The 18,853-nt window shown below is 38.2% G+C and overlaps 2 long non-coding RNA genes across 3 annotated transcripts; both read right to left on the bottom strand.

Moving 5' to 3' along the window:
* Positions 1–9,110: 9,110 nt before the first annotated feature.
* Positions 9,111–17,008, bottom strand: LOC134624674 (uncharacterized). Of its 2 annotated transcripts, none has more exons than XR_010093599.1 (6): positions 16,952–17,008; positions 11,598–11,709; positions 10,952–11,112; positions 10,082–10,130; positions 9,854–9,916; positions 9,111–9,457 (listed from the first exon to the last, which is right to left on the bottom strand). It is a non-coding gene; the product is annotated as an uncharacterized LOC134624674 (long non-coding RNA). The 2 variants fall into 2 exon arrangements; XR_010093598.1 differs by lacking the exon at positions 16,952–17,008 and adding an exon at positions 12,255–12,464.
* On the bottom strand, positions 14,816–16,657 carry LOC134624675 (uncharacterized). The gene is made up of 3 exons (XR_010093601.2): positions 16,359–16,657; positions 15,379–15,462; positions 14,816–15,255 (listed from the first exon to the last, which is right to left on the bottom strand). It is a non-coding gene; the product is annotated as an uncharacterized LOC134624675 (long non-coding RNA).
* Positions 17,009–18,853: the final 1,845 nt, after the last annotated feature.

The raw sequence follows: 18,853 nt of genomic DNA, 5'->3' as shown, positions 1-18,853 counted from the left end.
GCCAATTTAGATTTGTCCTAACACGGATGTCTTTGAACTGTGGAAAGAAGCCAAGGTACCCAGAATGCCCAGGACACGCTGGAGAGGTTATATCTCTCGGCTGGCCTGGGAACGCCTTGGTGTTCCCCCGGACAAGCTTGGAGGCGGTGGCTGGGGAGAGGGAGGTCTGGGCTTCTCTACTTGGGCTGCTGTCCCCGCAACCCAGCCCCTGATAAGCGGAAGAAATTAGATGGATGGATGGAAAGTTGTTATCTGTGGTAATTTACTCAAGCGCGGAGCAGTTCAGTCCTGCATTTTATAACATTTTCATTAAGTCTTTAAGATGCTGTTATGGTCCTAGTTATAAATTCAATTATCTCAAATCTCTAAATGATTTCAGATTGTTTGCTGTAATAATTGATGTAGTGAGAAAAAACTGATATGGTCAGAAATTGTGAGGAAAAACTCTGCATGTCCTTGATCTCTCGCCGTTGGCCTGTTAGCAAAAGAGAGGTGTAGAAGATGTTACAATAACTTTATTCTGCTAGCTTGTTATCATATTGCAAACAGTAATGCATTTTTTTTATTTATTTAAAAAAAAAAAAAAAAAAGCAAACAGTAATGCATTAACCCTTTAGAGCCGAGCGTAGCGCCCACGCTACGATTTGCGTATCTATTTTTAAATCCCTGTATCACTGCAACCACGTAAGCCAGCGCAATAATTTTTTTTGCATATGAAACCGGAGAAGTTGTACTTACATCTTATGCCATCAGCTTGTCCTAGGTCACGGTTTTCTTCCACATATAGCTTTGCAAAAACTGCATAAAAAGCGCTTGCAGCAACAAAAACATAATATTCCAGAAACACGCTTTGCCGATCCGATCAGCTGTTCATAACACTTCCCACGTTGGAATAGAGGTCAGCGCAAACTTTCGCATGTCCGCCATTACCTGCCCGAAACCGGAAGTGACGTCATTTTCGCGGAAATGTAGTTTTTTTTACTGTCAGGGCCTCAGAGCCTATACTGGTGTTTTTAAAAGTTATCTTTGACTTTATGACTTTCTGTGTCGTTTCTGGGATGTTTAGAACTCAAACTGCACTGCTGGAAATAGTTTATTTTGATGCATATGCTGCTTTTTTGCAAATTTGCACTATAATATTTATTTTCGTTTTTCCTGCGGTATATAAAAATTGGTGTATTTCAAAAGTAAAACTATGAAGACACTTCAAATAAATTTCCTGTGGTGGGAAACTAGTTTGTGCAACTTTTTTGTATTTACAGTTTTGAGGGATAAGCCTCTTAAATTTCTCTAACTAGAAATATATGTTAAAAAAACAAAAAAACGATTTTCAATTTTTTTGTAGTTTATTGCACTTTTTTGCAATTTATGTAATTACTATGCACTTAATGCATACATATTATTAAAATTTGGGCTGTAATGGTTGTATTGATGTATATCAACTTGAAATGCTCCCAAAATTGGCACTACAGCATGTAAAAATATAATATAAGCTCTGGCGGACTTGGTTCTATGGTAGGTCTTAAAGGGTTAACCAGTTAGAAGAGTTTGAGATGTTATTATATCTTTTATAGACCAGTCACCTTCCATTATGATATGTATTTAAATATATATTTACAAGTAGTCTTAACAAAAATGCTTTTGAAATGTCACATAGAGATCTTTTGTTTTTTGACATTGGCCTCAGTGACCACTGTTACCTAAAATACAACATATCAAAGATTGAATAATAACTCTTATGAAGTTTTATTTCAACTTAAGTTTTAAAGAGAATTTTCAAAAGTTGAAGCTTCTTAAGAATTTTATGAGGGTTGTTGTTTAAGCCCTTTTTTGATTGTAATTTCTACAGGGTTTTGATATTGTAATTTTGGCTGTAAATTAAAACATAATAATAATACACATCTTACATCAGCCATTTGTATATTCTCTCTAGTGAAAAATGGTTGATGAGTATGATAATGTGAAGAGCACATGGTAAAATCTACATGGACAGAATATCCACATAAAGCTGGCCTCCTTTTTTTCTGAAACTATTAACTCTATCACTAACTTTCATCTAATATGGTGGAAAGTATATGATGAAAAGCTATAACATTGGAAAGTTGTAAAGACAAAATAGGCTCAGACGGGAAAGTTAATTTGTCACGGGCCTGGGTCCTTCAGACCCAGGGATTTTGAATAAGTATGGACGTGTGTATTTTTGGTGCTGCTGTCCTTTGTTTTCCATGTGTTTGTGTATAGGTGGGTTTGTGTGGGTGTGACAGAGCACCTGCCGAGGAAGATCACACACACCTGGAGCTGATCATGCCTCGTCAGGGAGCTTAACAGTGTGGCTGAGTGCTCCTTGATGCTGGATTGTTGCGAGAGACTCCCCTAAAAGATCCCTCACCAACAGTATTTGGCGGCAGCGAGTGACAGCAGCAGCACAGCAGCTGGCCCTGGCTTCCAAACCTTGTGTTATTTGTGTGTGGTTCCTGAGATTTACTGAGCGTTGTATATAGTGTGTAAATTAGTCTTCACTTGTAAATAGTACATTGTAAATAGACACTGAAACAGAAGGGGTGAGCTGCCTTATTATTTTCTTGTACCGTTTTCTCCTGTTTGTTTCAGTTAGGGAGTTAGGTGTAGCATGCGTCTTTTGTTTGGTTTTTGTTTCACATAGGGTTTTAGATAGCACCTCCTTTACTGACTTAGCTTGTTTTGTTTGTTATTTTGGCCTTTGTTCACCCTAGAGTTAAGTTTTTCAGTGTAGAGAAAATTAAACCACCGTTCCCTTCAAAGATTAGTTTATGGTTTTGGGGACCAGGGCAGGGTCACTTCCTTTCTAACCCTTATGCTATGTTCCTGTACCCCTAGACTGGGGCGTAACATTGTGTGCAGTATGAATCTGTGTTATTATACAGTACCTACCTCAATTAGATGTAACTTACTGTGATGCCAACAAAGAAAGTTCATATGGTTTAGATTCTGTCTTCATGATTCTCTCTCTGAGTGATTAATGGAGCCACTTGTGTTGCTTCTTGTGCGAAAATATGGACAGTATTCTTTGGACAAATTCATGGATTTTGCTGTTGCTGGTATTTAATAAACTCTCTACTTGAACTTTGAAAATGAAATCTACAGTAATAAGGCAGAGGGAAATATCAGAATGCCTGCATGTCCTTTCTAAAATGCATTCATGCATAAACAAGCTGACATTAATAAAATTTAATTAATGTTTCAGAGATTTATTTAGAATGAAACTAACACTTATGTTGTCGTATTCTAGAAAGAAGGCAAGGTACCCAAAAAGAGCACAGGAAGAAGAAGAACATGCAAGGCCTGGCTGGCTGCTGGATTCTTCTTGCTGTGAAACAGTGCCAACTACCACACAACTCTACTGCCCAGCTGTAAAACACAATGTCATTGTCTTCTTAATAAAAGTGACAGATAAAAGCATTGATAAAGAAGATAAAGCTTTTAATCATAACTGTTTTTTAACGCATGCCTTCTATTACTACAACCAGTCACCCTCTGATAACCCCCCGATGTATTACTTAACCTAAATGTGCAATATCCTGTTTTTAAAGCACTTTTGTTCAATTTAGGAAATGTTAACAGTTTTCTGTTAACATTTGTGTAAAGAAACCTCTATTTTATAAATACAGGACAAGCTGGGCAATGAACTTCCAATTAAAGAAATTACAATTTGTTTATCATCTGGAAAAACTGAAACAGAGCAATAACTTTACTTTTTTTTTTTTTTTTTGGAGTACAAAGCATTTTGATCAGAAGGTGGCACCAGAAATCACTAATCTCTCTGAACTTTAAACAAGATATTTAAACAACAGTTAATTCAATTTCAATTCAATTTTATTTATATAGCAGTTTAGCAACAGTGGGAAGGAAAAACTCCCTTTTAACAGGAAGAAACCTCCGGCAGAACCAGGCTCAGGGAGGGGCGGCCATCTGCTACGACCGGTTGGTGTGAGAGAAGGAAAACAGGATAAAGACATGATGTGGAAGAGAGACAGAGAGACAGTTATTTTTTTTTTTTCATACAGGTATAACAGACTACCTTTAGTGTTTTGTTTTTTAAAACTTGAGTATGAACTTATACAAAATGCAGCAAGATATTAAAAACAGTTTTATTGATTAAAAAATACACTATATCGGATTCATATCGGTGTCAGCAGATATCCAAATTTATGATATTGGTATCGGACATAAAAAAAGTGGTATTGTGCCATCTCTAGTTGAGAAAGAGGGTAGTTCCTGGTTTTACAACTATTTAAATATATGAAACAGTATATGAACAATAATCTTAGAGCTGTTCATCACCTCCACGCTGAAGCTACTGACTGAAAAGGTGAAAAGAGAGCAGACCTTTCTGTAGAAGGAGACTCATAAATTATCGTCTCTCTTTTCTTATTGAACCATCACTTATTTTAACATTTCTGTTTTTTTACACAGATGAAAATGAAGCTGTTCAATGTGTCTACACTTCTTTGTGCAATGACTGCTCTGACCACTGCTGCTAGTGAGTACTGCAGGACAAGTTGCAATATGCAAGTGTGTGTAAGTATTTCAATAATCAGTCAACAATTGCTGTTTTAATTTGTTCAGCTCTGCCAGACAAAGAGGTCAGCAGTGGTGCAAAGGGATTAATCCCAAGAGGTTAGTGGACATTTTCCTGACTAAAAGTAATCACATCTCTAAAGAAAAGCACCTTTCTCATGGAAGATGTGCACCTCAGTTTATAGTGCAAAGGATTCACTATAAGATGAGAAAAGAATACATTTTATTTCTAAAAAATAGCTAAATATAAAAGAGAGTATAGTACTAGAGAATATAATAGCAAGATAGAGAGAGTGAGAGAAAATGAAACGCAGAGCAGTTTCTGCGTTTCACAAGCACAGTCAAAGTTTTTTTATTTTATTTAATTCACATTTTCTTGATACTGTACTTAGTTTTGTTTAACCTCACATTTTAACTCTCTGTTTGAATTTACCTTCTTCCTTGATTTTGTTTGTCAACTTTGCAAATCATTTTTAAAGGTACTGTATAAATAATCTATCATTTTAATACCTAGAAAGGCATTATTAATAATCACTAGTGGTGTGCAGATCGATACTGAATCATCAATTCTTCCGATACCAGTCATCTATGTTCTAGAATCGATTCTCATATTAAAATATCAATATTTTAGTACTTTGCGGTAAATTTGTAGTTTATCATTAACAGGAACAGAGTGGAAATAAACTATATCATTCGGATCGTCTAAGTTGGAAGGAACTACTTCCTCTTACGGCTTTCATAGTCATATGCAAAACACGGCTAAATGTGTCGCAGCCCCTGGCGTGCGCACTCACAACAATGGCTGAGCGTAAATGGAGTCATATGTGGACGTATTTTACCTCCACAAACAGCCAAGACGTGGTTTGCAATTTATGTGGCGAGACAGTGAGATGTTGTGGCAACACCACTAACCTCGTCAAACACCTCAGAGTAAATCATATCACAGAATATGACAAGTTTATGTTGAGGTGAACTGAAGAGGAGGAGAGGGACAGGTGCTGCTAGGGCGAGACAGACGTCTCTCACAGAGTCCTTTAGTGCTGCAGGCAGGCAACATATAGCGTTTGCTATTTCTGTATGATAATTCTGCATTATTAAGCAATAAGAACAAGTAGTCTGATGTCCTATAATCATTATGAAGCTCTATTATTATATTATTATTACAATTACATAATACAATTATATATTGTATTATGAAATACAATGAAACATTACGTTTTTGTACAGAGTATCGGTATCGGATCAGTATCGTTGATACCACCCTGAATTTTACTCGGTATCAGATCGGAAAGGGAATCAGTAGTATCGCACATCACTAATATTCACTATAAAAGTTTACAGCTGCATACATAGAATTACACTATATAAATGTGAAGGAGTCAAAATATTCTGTTCCTTGTCGATCATTTAACTAATGTTTATTTTTCAAGATATTGCTTGTATGATCGTTTTCATTTATAGTAGATGTCAGGATTAAGATATTACAAAATAAGATATCAACTGGAGACACAACATGTACAACTTTTTATTGACCCCCAGCAAAGGGTGACCTAATCAAGACATCCGGTGGTTGTCCTCATGGCTGGACTGAGTTTAGAGATCGCTGCTTTGTTTACGTTCCAATATCCATGACTTGGCCTAGAGCTGAGGTAGGTTAACTTATTTGTATTGTCTTCAACACTTGATTAAAATACATAAAATACATACATAAATAAAACTCCACTCTCCATTGAAGAGAAACTGCTTGTCCATGGACGCAAACCTTGCATCTGTGCACAGCAGCAGCGAATACCATATGATTCAGAAGATGACTGCTCCTCATGGCTACCAAACAACTTGGGTTGGAGGAACCAATGCACCAGGGGTACTTTTTTTTTAAATCTTTACACAGTATTTCTCTTTTTATATTAATGATAGCAGATGTTACATTTTGTCAAAAAAATATGTGAATAGAGGATCTAGGGTGGAGATGGGTTGCACTAATACTGGGACTGTGACAAGGCTTGACCTTTTAAACTAATGCTGTGTTTAATTTTAGGAGCATATTTGGTTTTGGAGTGATGGGAGGCCTTTCCAGTACACAAACTGGTGTCCAGGAGAGCCCATGAGTGGTTCCCGTCCATTTTGCCTGCAGATTAATTATAGTGGTAATTCAGAACATGGTTGCTTAATTTGTGAATAATTTAAGTGCTTTAAATAAAATATGACATAAATCAAAACTTACAATCTTGCTTTGGATTGCATCTTTAACACTTTGTGTGACATTTTACTGATTTCTGCTTTTGAACCTCGCAGATGGCAAATGCTGGGATGATGTGTGGTGTGATAATTCCCTTCCTTCTGTCTGTGCCAAGAAGAGATCAGGACTCCTGGACTGACACTTATACATGAAATTTGAATCAAAACAGCAGACTGAAATACAATGTTCCTGTTTTGATTGCTCCTATATCTTTATGTGCAGCATTCTATTTTCCTCTCTGTTTAACACTTAAACAACAAAATCACAAGTCAACAGAAGTGTGATTGTGTTATAAGTAGACTGATTTTACCATGTTTCTTTGTATAGTCTTCCAAGAAAACTATTCTGTTTTAATTCTTTGTTTTTAAGTTTCCTTCTTGCTACATTAAAGCTTTTGGGCAAGCATCTACCTGTGTCTGTTGTGTAGCTACATATAAATTCAATAGTCATAACATGCATTAATTTGGGGTACTTATTGACTGGGTAATATTTACCTGCACTTACTGTTTTTTATTGTCTAGCTCAGTTACATTTTGTTTTTCTGCCAACAGTAATGCTGATTTGGAAATCATATGTCTTAGTGAGTCTTTCTGTAACAGTTAAACTTGGTATGATAAAAAAAAGAAATGTGGTACTTAAGTTGCAATACATTTGCAAGAAACCATTTTGAAAATAGTAAGTTATAACAAAATATGTATTTTCATGTAATTACTGTCACAGCTAGCAGGGTGAGCGGAGGAAATAAATGAGGAAACCAAGAGCAGGCACTCACTGAGATGTGAAGAAGGTTTATTGCAAAATAAAGCACAAGGTGAAAATGTCAAAATGGAACTAAAGATAATCTATACTGGGGAAAACTAAACAGCAAGCCTGAACACAAAGGAAGGTGGGCGAAGGCACATGAAGGTTGACAGCAGGGAGAATACACGGTTGATACACAGATGGACCAGTGATCAGCACATACGTAGACACGACTTAAATACACACAGAAGAACACAGGGAGATTACACACAGGTGGGGAACACAGCTGGACCTGATAAGCCTGACGAGACGGGGGGAAGCAAAACTGAATACAATGACATAAGACATGGACCTTCAAAGTAAAACAGAAAACAAGAAACAATTCACAAAGACACAGACTTGACACTGAAGTAAACCTACACTAAACGCAAGGGCACAAGACAGAAAACCTAAGAACAAAACCCTAAACCAGAATAAACTGAAACATAGAATATATTCAGAACAGGATAACTAAAGAATCAGAACAGAGACCATATTACAGATAAATGCTGGGTCAAAATGACCCAGAATCATGACAGTTACATTGAAAATTTTTATGTCAGTGGAACTAATTCATTTAGTATTGCTCAGTCAGAAAAATCAAGTTATCTTAACATCATGTACTCATAATGAACAACTTGCCCTAACTTAATCATCTTAAATACACTCTACTTGCTCTACTTACTTACTTCAACTTTACTTTTTCTAAAGCAACAGGTTTTAATAATTTTTTTAAGTTCTGGGAATAAATTAGATTGGAATGTCTGAACGACTACAAGGAGCTAATAAAACCTCAACTGGGAAAACTAAACACTACATCAAACCTGAATCTTGGAACAAGGAACTAGAAACCTGGAAACATGAGAGAAATACTCATACACTGTAAAATCTAATTAGTTCCCAGAACTCAAAAAAATTATGGAAACTCGTTGCCTCAAAAAAATTGAGTAAAGCTTAGCTAAAAATGACTAAGTTAGGACAACGTATTTATTCTGAGTACTCTGTACAAGCTCATTTGTTCCCAGAACTCAAAAAAATTGGATCAAGTTTACGTAAGATGACCAAGTTAGGGCAACTTACTCATTTTGAGTACACTGTACTCAAAATGTACACAGCCGTGTTAGTTCCCAGAACTCAAAAAAATTATGGAAACTCGTTGCCTCAAAAAAACTAAGTAAAGCTTACTTAGGATGACTGTTAGGACAACTTATACATTGCAAGTCTGCAGTATTAAGAAAAACTTGATATTTCTGACTTTCTGACAATACCAATTGTTAACCTACTGACAAACATTTCAAGTTCAACTAAATGAAAAAACAATTTGTGGTAACCTGATTATGACTAAAAATAATTAACAACACTTTTTGTAATGATGTTAAAATGAGCACAAGTTTTATTTTCAAACACAACAAAGTACAACAGCCAACATACTGGACACTGTTCTGCTGAATAAAAATTATATTGCCATCACTGTTATAATCTTACAATGAAACAGTCTCAGATGTAATTATTCTGAAAATAAGTTTAGGTCTACCACAAGTTTGTTTTGTACTTACATTACTTATATAATCAACATAAAATATTTATTGTTCTGTCACAAGTGCAGTCTCTAATTTAAACAACACATTCGTTTTTCATTCCAACACAGGAGCTGGAATGTTGTAATATTTTAAGGATGGCTTGTTTCCAGTCCAGGCATTACTGCCTGAATGACTGTCATGGATCGAGGTGATCCAAATGTAGGTGCAGAAGAAAGTCTTTAACTTCCCTTAAGTACAGTGGCAGTGGATGTGGGTTGGAGATGCAATGAGCTTGAACCTGCAGGTGACCACCTTCACTGACCACACCATCTGTGATGGAGGACTCATCTCTCCTGGTGTCCTGCAAGCAAACAATCATATTTTTTGGAACATGAACTTAATTGCTTTCTTAAAACATTTTTTTCTGCATTTGGTATAAAACAGACTCCAATTTAGACAATCTCAGGCTCCCTCCCCGCCGGAGAGGTGACCCAATGTCCCAATTGTCAGTCTGGATAGCCGTGACCACCACGCAACACACAATATTGTCATGAAAGCATCATTTTAAAAAGGGCTATGCAAACATGGGCAATAACTTTCATTCTAATGATGTGCAAAATGATTTGGGCACAAAACAAATTTTGCTGTTAGAAAACTTGCAGACTTCACTATATACAGTGTAGACCCTCTAAACTAAGTTTGGGGGATGTGAACTTTCAAGAAATGCAGACCAAACTGTTGTTGTTTGTTTACTTACACAGCATGTCTTGTAGAATTAACTGGAGTCACAGCAACAGCACAGTGCAGTCATATCTCAAGTCTAATAACAGACAGGAAAAGATCAGTAAAGAAACAACTTCCCCAAACCAAAGCACAAACAAAACAATAAGTAAAACAGGCTGATCTAAAGTATGATTAAAGTTCAGCCTGATTAATATAAATGTCACTGACAGTTGCTAATATATTGGAAAACCAAAATACTTACCACTGAGTTGATGTCTTCCTGTCCAACAACAGGAGTGCTGGTCCCGAGCCTCAAAGACAGAAAGAAGCAAGCAGAGGGAGAAAAAACAGAACATTTTTCAGAAACTGATTTGATCCTTAATGGCTATGCAATCATTGTAACATAGAGTTTGCTTATGTTGTTAAATAAAGGCTAGATTTGACATTAATAGATGCCACAGATGTTCTAAAGCTGCCACAAAGCATGAAAACGTCGGAGCATTTTTGCAAATATGTGATGTCTTGATAAATCGAGCAGATATTTGAGCATTACACAGCTACATTCTCGCCTGAAAATATCTTAAAAGTTTATTTTGTGACCCAGAAAAAGTAATACGTTTTTCAGCAGTGCTCCTCCGCCATTGCCGCGCTTACAAGTGCGCACAGGCTCCGACAACCATGGCCGACAAATGCGATCCTCCTTTTCACCAGACTACCCTTTCTGGGTCACAAAATAACCTTTTAAGATATTTTCAGGCGAGAATGTAGCTGAGTAATGCTCAAATATCTACTTGATTTATCAAAATATCACATATTTGCAAAAGTGCTTCCACGTTTTCGGAGAGCTCCGTTATCCACCCCCCACACCCACCCCACCCCTAACGGCTGCACCTCCCAAAGAATTTTGTCTGGGCTCTTATCTCACTTATTTATTTCAAACAATCAACAAAAAAATTCACCGACATAGTTTTATGTAAGGTTTTTAAGGCTGTGGTGTTAATTTTTAAGTAACATGAGCACAGCGGCAGCAGCAACGCTAGGCTAACACTAACTAGCTAGCAAGATTATAAACCTGGTGCTAAACTAAGAGAAGCCACAAAATCAGTTTGAATAAGAGTAAACATTTACTCACCAAGTCAGTAAAGATCCACAGCAATGACAACAATAATATCTCCAGGTTTGCTCAATATATTCCATAACAAATGCTGGCGCCATGAACATGCGGACTGATCCGGGAGGGAGGAGGATGGTAGTCACGTGGCATTTTCAAAACACATCTTTCATCCTTCCGCCCTGAGAAGCAAAACTTCCAGCTTACTTAGTTTTTCTAAGTTAGGACAGCTCAAATTAATCGAGTTTATCAGCATTTTTGCATAAAAAGTACTGGTAACTTATTTAAATTGAGTTCTAATAACAAATTGATAAAAATTGAGTTCAGCCTATTTAATATTTTTAATTAAACACAATATTACATTTTACAGTGTAGGAAGATACCGAGACGATCTGACAGGGAACCAAGGAAAACACACTATACGCTTCACAGACTGTTTAACAGAAGGGAGAAACACCTGAACCAAATCTGATGAAACAAGACAGGGAGGACTTAAAACTGAATACAATCACACATGACTGTCAAAGTAAAACAGGAAATACAAGACAGACATGTAAAATTCAGTCTTGACACTGAGACATGACTGACTGCGGGCATTGTTTTCTTTTTTCTTTAATATTTACAGTGTTCATACATTGTACTTTCAGGGATTTCATAGAAGGTTTACCTGAAAAATTCACCACCAAGCATGGCTTGTTTCCCTCAGCGTTGTTAGGTTCCCCCTGACACCATTTCGCATATGTGAAAGGGCTTCCATCGATCCAAAACCAGTAACTCTCCTAGAAAACAGAAAAAGTACACAAGAATAATTTAAAAAATTAGCTACAGTTCCAAGTTTTAAATGTGCATGTAGAGACAATAATATCAAGAATAAATTGTAAAAGTCTTGAATAAGGCAAGGCAAGGCAAGTTTATTTATATAGCACAATTCAACAACAAGGTGATTCAAAGTGCTCTACAGAGACATTAAAACACAAAAACAAATAAAAAGCATGATTTAAAATTGAAAAAAAAAGGAAGGAAGGAACAGTAGATAAAATCAGTAGTTAAAATTTAGTTTTAAAATTTAAGCTTAAAAGTAAAACAGTGCTGATTTGGTGTTTTATTCAAATGCCGCTGAGAACAGGTGAGTCTTCAACCTGGATTTAAATAAACTGAGTGTTTCAGCTGATCTGAGGCTTTCTGGGAGTTTGTTCCAGATATATGGAGCATAAAAGCTGAATGCAGCTTCTCCGTGTCTGGTTCTGACTCTGGGAACTGATAAAAAACCGGATCCAGATGACCTGAGGGATCTGGAAGGTTCATACACATCAGACACAGTAACCTTTGAAATGCTCAGGCCCTTGGAGATCAGTAGGTCAAGAGTGTGTCCTCTATTATGTGTGGTCTCCGTTACATGCTGAGTCAGCCCAAAGTTGCCCATGTTGCCTCCCTAAGATGATGACCAGAGGGGCAACTGGTTTCCTGTTCAACAACGTGTGGTGCTGTGATAAAGAATAGGAAAAAGGGACACACGTTGAGCTGATGTCAGTTTCACAACAGGAAGGTTTATTCTTCACAACAGCTTAGAACAGCTTCAGGTATCACCACACTAACTGCAAAGAAATGACCTTACACTTCAGTCCAGTTTACCATACATGACCACAGTTTCCTGAGCTAGAGACTGTATAAATCTCTCAATACAACTTTGACAAAACATAAACAAAATGTTGCTTAAATCCATTGATAATATCAGATTCACAATGTATCACAATAAACACATTTGTTTTACAAAGATAAACAAAACACAATAGTGTACTCTGTACTTCATTTTTAACTACATTTACAACATCATGAAATGAACTCATTTTTAAACATTTGAATTCTCGTTCAGCACTAACTTATTTATGTGAAATGTATTTCCACTGTACTGACAATATAACTTCTGTTTTTTTTAATATAGCTATTTTACTCTTTACAAGAAAATAATGTCTTTGACATAAACAAACATATTCACTGTTCTTATACAACCTACAACTATATAGAGTGCAATGCTCCTTTAACAGCGTTCACTACTACTTTGCAGTCAGCATTGATCAAACAGTTTCCTTATAACACTCTATAAATGTCTTTGTATTAAACCACAAACTTGTTCTTGTAACCACAACATCAACCAGAAGAATAAAACATAGTATAAAACCCATTTATCATTGTGCATAATACATTAAGAGTTCACAGTCCAGAAGTCTCTCACAGGTCCGATTAGCTTCCCCACACACACTCTGGCTGTGTCCGAATTCAGGGAAAGGATGCTCATAAGGACACTACCTACCTACGTCACAAGGTAGTGTCCTTAGACAGACGGGTAGTCAGGAAGTGAGCGGCTGTGGACAGCCCCCTTTTTTTCTCCACAGAAACTTTATTGAACAAACAATGAGTATTCAAACATAACAGATGGGCTGTGGACAGCCTCCTAGCCTTCAACTCCGCCCTTACTTCCGTGTTTTTCCGGTCGCTAGCGCCACAGCGCGAAAACTTTAAAATGGACCCAGAAATGTCGCTCCGTTGTTTGGGCAATTTTAATTCTCGAGGAGCTAGAAAAATCTTATCGTCGTTGGCCGCACGTTTTGTACCTTAGGCTCATCAGAGACAATCATATCCAGGTAAAATAATTTCCTTTAATCTACACGCATTTAGGAATTACTGAGATATTTACACGGATAATTGAAATATTGCCGGCGTTGTGCCAAAAAAGTGTTCGCCTGCCAAAACTGATTTCCAATGTTTCCATGTGTAATATCTTTATGTATGTTGGTAAATAGACTTCGGTGAACATGGTTTACAAAGGGGTTTTATATATACAATAATTACCTGTTGTTCAAGTATCTTTATAACTCTGGTTATAATCTAGGTACAATTGATATATTTGTTGCGCTGTCTGCTGTCCTCTTGGCCAGATTACTCTTAAAAAATAAATTTCTAATGTCAACAAGATTGTTTGTGAACTGGATAAATAAAGGATATATAAAAGTCACTGCCAAAAACTGATTGCAGCTTCTACCTTGTTACAGGAATGTTGCTGGTGACTCAAAGTGACTTGATATCATTGATGAGGGAAACATTTGACATATGTTTCACGTATTATAGACCAACAAGTTATTCATAGCAGGTTAAATACGAGCAATCAGTTTAGGGCAAAAACCGGAAATCCGTTTTTTGGCAGACGATCATTTTTTGGCACAACATCGGTCATTCTCACACATGTACTGTATCATATAAAATATATAAACTAAATATCTTTGAAACGTATAGAATCTAATCTTTTGTTTGTTTTTTTTACATAGCACTTTATCAAACTGTTGTCTGCTACAGAGTTACAAGTATTATACTAATAATATAGCATCCACCATCTCCTGCTTGCATATTTCTGAAAACATCTTAGTGCTGTGGCAGCCGTTGATTGAGCCAGCCCTGCAAACCCTGTGGCTGGACGATGCAGTGGACAGTGGGAGGAAGCATCCTAAAGCTCTTTGCAGACCACCCTGTGTGATTCTCCACTCCCCGACCAGAAAAGACAAACCTCAGCTGCAGCACATCCACGTCTGATCTTGCTCCGGCAGATTCAGCAACACTGCCAGACTTCCTGTAATCTATTACAGTTGTTCAAGAAACGGTCCAGGAACAGGTCACTCAGGTTAATCCTGTGTGAACAACTGAAAATATTGTTTTTCCATCTTTGCATACTGTGTATTTGAAATATTCTTGTTTAATTGTTATTGTTATTTACTTTATTGCTATCAAATAAATATCCAAGTAAAATTGTTCAAAGTTAGCGTTATGTTCATACATGTTACAAATGCCTGTAAATCAAATTGAGTTCAGTGACAATTACTGTTTGTTCGAATCAATTTATTAATAACATAAAACCTTTAAACTAATGCAACACATGTAACAATGTAACAAATATATTCAAATAAATAAATTTCTCAATATATAACTCATTTTGGAACACATCTTTCTAGAAGTGAAAACAGTCTGTCCATCCTCTCCCTGCTCTCCTCTCCTCTGCCTCTCTTTGCTGCCTCATGTCCTCTCTGATGAGGTCTAGCAGCTCATCATCTCTTTCTCCCTGTCGTAGGTGGCTGACTCGCTTCGTCATCACTGTCGTTTTGGTCACCCACTGTTGTGCTTGGCCCTGGAGTGTCCTCAGGGAGAGAGGACATTTGGACAAGAGGCTTAATGGAAGGCCTCTGTCCTATCACCTCATCCATGAGGGCAAACCAGGGCCAAGTAGCAGCAGTGGGCTTCCCACTGACCCCCTCTCCTGAGCCTGGATACTTGCAATCCTAAAGGCAGAGGAAATCAAAAATGACAGCAGGCAAATAAAAACACCAAAACAACTCTTAGTAATTGCACATTTATTAACTTGTGTTCTTAAGAATTATCTTCTTGATAACACACATACGTACTTTGTATTCTTTAAAGTTATCTCATGTCTTCTGGCCTGCAAGGGGGTGACTTTCCCCTGCAGGCCCATCTTCTCCAGAATTGTCCTGATCACACACAACAAATAAGAGAAGAAGGGAAACCATGGCAACTATGTTAATCCCTAAACCCAAAATTTTTCACAGCAGAACACCAGAGGAACACCGTCTGGACATCACAGGTTCTGTACAGCAGCGGTCCGTGAGTCGTTTGGTACCGGGCCACGAGAGTTAAAGCTCCGGTGTGAAATTTATGGTTTTCAGGGGTTTTATCGTTAACTCGGTTTCCCTGGGTCTTTCCCTTGTTGTAGTTTCGTGTCTTATTTTGAAAGAAATATTTACACATTACCATAGCGACCAGAGAGCATTAAGCGGCAGAGAGGAGGATGTTACTCTCAATATTGGCGCATTTTCAGGAGGACGCTGCTAATAAAGTTACACAATTACACAGCACATTCACGTTTATTATTATATTTACAAAATACCACAGTTTTTGTCTTGGTCGGATCATTTTATGTGGTTGTATGTATGCGCGATACCTTAAAGGCCGCTCCGTGTCTGACATAAACCGGTCTGTGGCGTAAAAAAGGTTTGGGACCGCTGCTGTACAGCATGAGGGTTAATAGGACCGCACTCATATGAATATGATGTGTAAACTGATTTATTCTTGTACCTCCACGCCGTAGCGGCTCAATTCTTCACCCAGTGAAGAGGTGATCGTTTTCTCCTCGTTTTAATAAATTAAGTCGTTTGGTCTTTGTTCCACACAACATATCACCAATTCGAAAAAAATCTAAATTAGCTGTATGTAAGCAGCAATACATGAAAAATCGCGGGACCCCCCATACAAACTGGTTTACGGTTATTTTAAAGAAAAGAAACATGTCTATGCAGATGCCCAAAGCTTAACAAAACGACCACTATAACAATTTAACTTTTGTACAACCAGATTTTCATATACTTACATTTGAAAGTGTTTTCCTCTCCCGCTTCGACCACCATCGTTATCAGAAACAAATCTCCTCTATGACCCGCAATGAATCCTGGGATATAGTAGGACATGAAGGATACATCGGACCATCCTTAGAATTCAGGGCAAAGTAGGACACATTTGTCGCCACATTTTGAGGACTCTTTGAATTCGGACAGCCTTCGTCTCGTCGCCGTGACGTCATTGCCTCCAAATATGGCATTGAAGCGTCCTTCCTCTGAATTCGGACACGACTAACCCTCAAATTCACGGAAAAGTAGGACACATTTGTCGCCACATTTTGAGTGCTCTTTGAATTCGGACAGTCCTCGTCGCGTTGCTGTGACGTCATTGCCTCCAAATATGGCATTTTAAGCATCCTTCCCCTGAATTCGGACACAGCCTCAGTATCCCACATTAGCCAAGTCCGCTAGCATTAGCATCATTTAGCCTGCAGCCTTAACCCACAATTCAGACACAACTGAGAACGAATCCATTTCTTTAGCGAGTTGCGCTCATTACCCACATAAACAACATCCTCTGTTTGTAAGGTCTGCAGTATACATTCATTTAAATGCATTTACTAACCTGTGATAAAGAATAGGAAAAAGGGACACACATTGAGCTGATGTCAGTTTCACAACAGGAAGGTTTATTCTTCCTCTGTGCCCCAAAACGCTACTCGATACCACTGCGCGTAATGCGCCTTCTAGCGGCTGGATGCAGAATAGCATTATAAATGACAGGTACAAAAATACAATCACAACAAAAACCTTTAGGGGGGGGGCTGTTTTCCCCAGTTTATTTCTGATACCAGATTTTACTAGAAAGCTATTTTCAACTCTCTACACTCTCCCCCACTTAAAAGAATGTCTCCTGACATTTGTTTCTTCATGTGTGGACCCATCAGTGTATGAGTGTGAAGTCATTGTGGTAGTACGGCTGGGAATAGATGGGGTGAAAGAATGATGGGACTCTTACAGGTTGTCTTTGCCTTTTTGCTTTTGTCTTTTCTTCCACAGGAAGTTCTTCCTCAAAAGGTAAGTCGTTTACTGGTAGTAGGAGGTTTCTATGAAGAACCTGCATGGCTTTACTACCTCTCTCTGGCTGTACCTTATAGACTGGTCCATCTCCCAATCTCTCCACCACACGATGTACTACCTTCTCCCAATAGGCACGCAGTTTTCCTGGCCCTCCTCTCTCTGACAAATTTTTCACCAGTACTCTGTCACCTGACTGGAGAGTGATACCTCTTACATGTCTGTCGTACTGCTTTTTGCTTTTGGCTGAGGACTGTCGGCTGTTATTTGCAGCTATTTGGTAAGCGACTCGCATCCTCTCGGCCCACTTTTGGACAAACGTTTGGTGGTTTTGTGCCTCAGTGTCTTTACTTTGGTGAAAAAGTAGGTCAACTGGTAGCCGTGGAGCCCTGCCATATAAGAGAAAAAATGGAGAGTGCCCTGTTGCATCATGTCTTGTGCAATTGTAGGCATGCACGATCTGAGGCAGATGATCTTTCCATTCACTCTTTTTCTCTTCTTGTAGGGTGCGCAGCATTTGGAGAAGTGTACGATTTAATCGCTCCACTGGATTGCACTGAGGATGATAAGGAGTGGTGCGTGAGTGTGCAATTCCTGATAGTTGTTGCAATCTTTGGAACAGGCTGTTTTCAAACTCACGTCCTTGGTCGTGATGCAACTTCTCTGGATACCCAAAGCGAGGAATAATGTCCTGAAATATCTTTTCAGCAGCTGTCTTTCCTGATTTGTTTCTCGTTGGGTATGCCTGCGCAAAGCGCGTGAAGTGATCAACGAGGACAAGGATATACTCATATCCTCCTTTGCTTGGCTCCAAGTGCAAATAGTCAATAGAGACCAACTCAAAAGGTGCACTGGTGGTGAGGGATCCCATTGGAGCTCTCTGCTGGATATTGGGGTGCTTCTGTTTAATACACTGGCATTTTTTTGTCACGTATTCTTCCACATCTTGCTGCATGTACGGCCAATAGAACCGTTCTCGGGCAAGATGTATCACCTTTTCAGAACCGACATGTCCCATGTCGTCATGTAAGCTTTTCAGTACCACTGATTTGAGCTGTTCAGGGAGGACCAGTTGTCGGTTTTGGTTTGCTTTTCGGTAGAGTAGTCCATTTTCTACTTCTAACTTGTTCCACTCATAGAGCAGTCTCCTTGTCTGTTTAGACATTGTTTTTTTCTCTTTTTCATTTGGAGTCCAAGCTCTCAGTTTCAAAGAAATAACTTCTTTAATAGCTGGATCTGCTTGTTGTGCAGCTCTAATATCTCTGGGAATGATGCCTGAAACACTATTGTGTGGTACAGCATTTCCATCATCACCATTTAGTTGCAATGCAGCCACCCAGGGAACATCATTGTTTTGTACCATTTTTGTCCCCTGCCACACAGCAGAGACCACCTCCGGTGACACTGTCTCTGTATGGTCACTCATCTGCTGCTGCAGGTTCACGGGATA

This window comes from Pelmatolapia mariae, linkage group LG3_W, assembly GCF_036321145.2.
Source record: "Pelmatolapia mariae isolate MD_Pm_ZW linkage group LG3_W, Pm_UMD_F_2, whole genome shotgun sequence".
Lineage (NCBI taxonomy): Eukaryota > Metazoa > Chordata > Actinopteri > Cichliformes > Cichlidae > Pelmatolapia > Pelmatolapia mariae.
The sequence above is the reverse complement of the archived record's forward strand: the minus strand, read 5'-3'. Positions and strand labels throughout refer to the sequence as shown.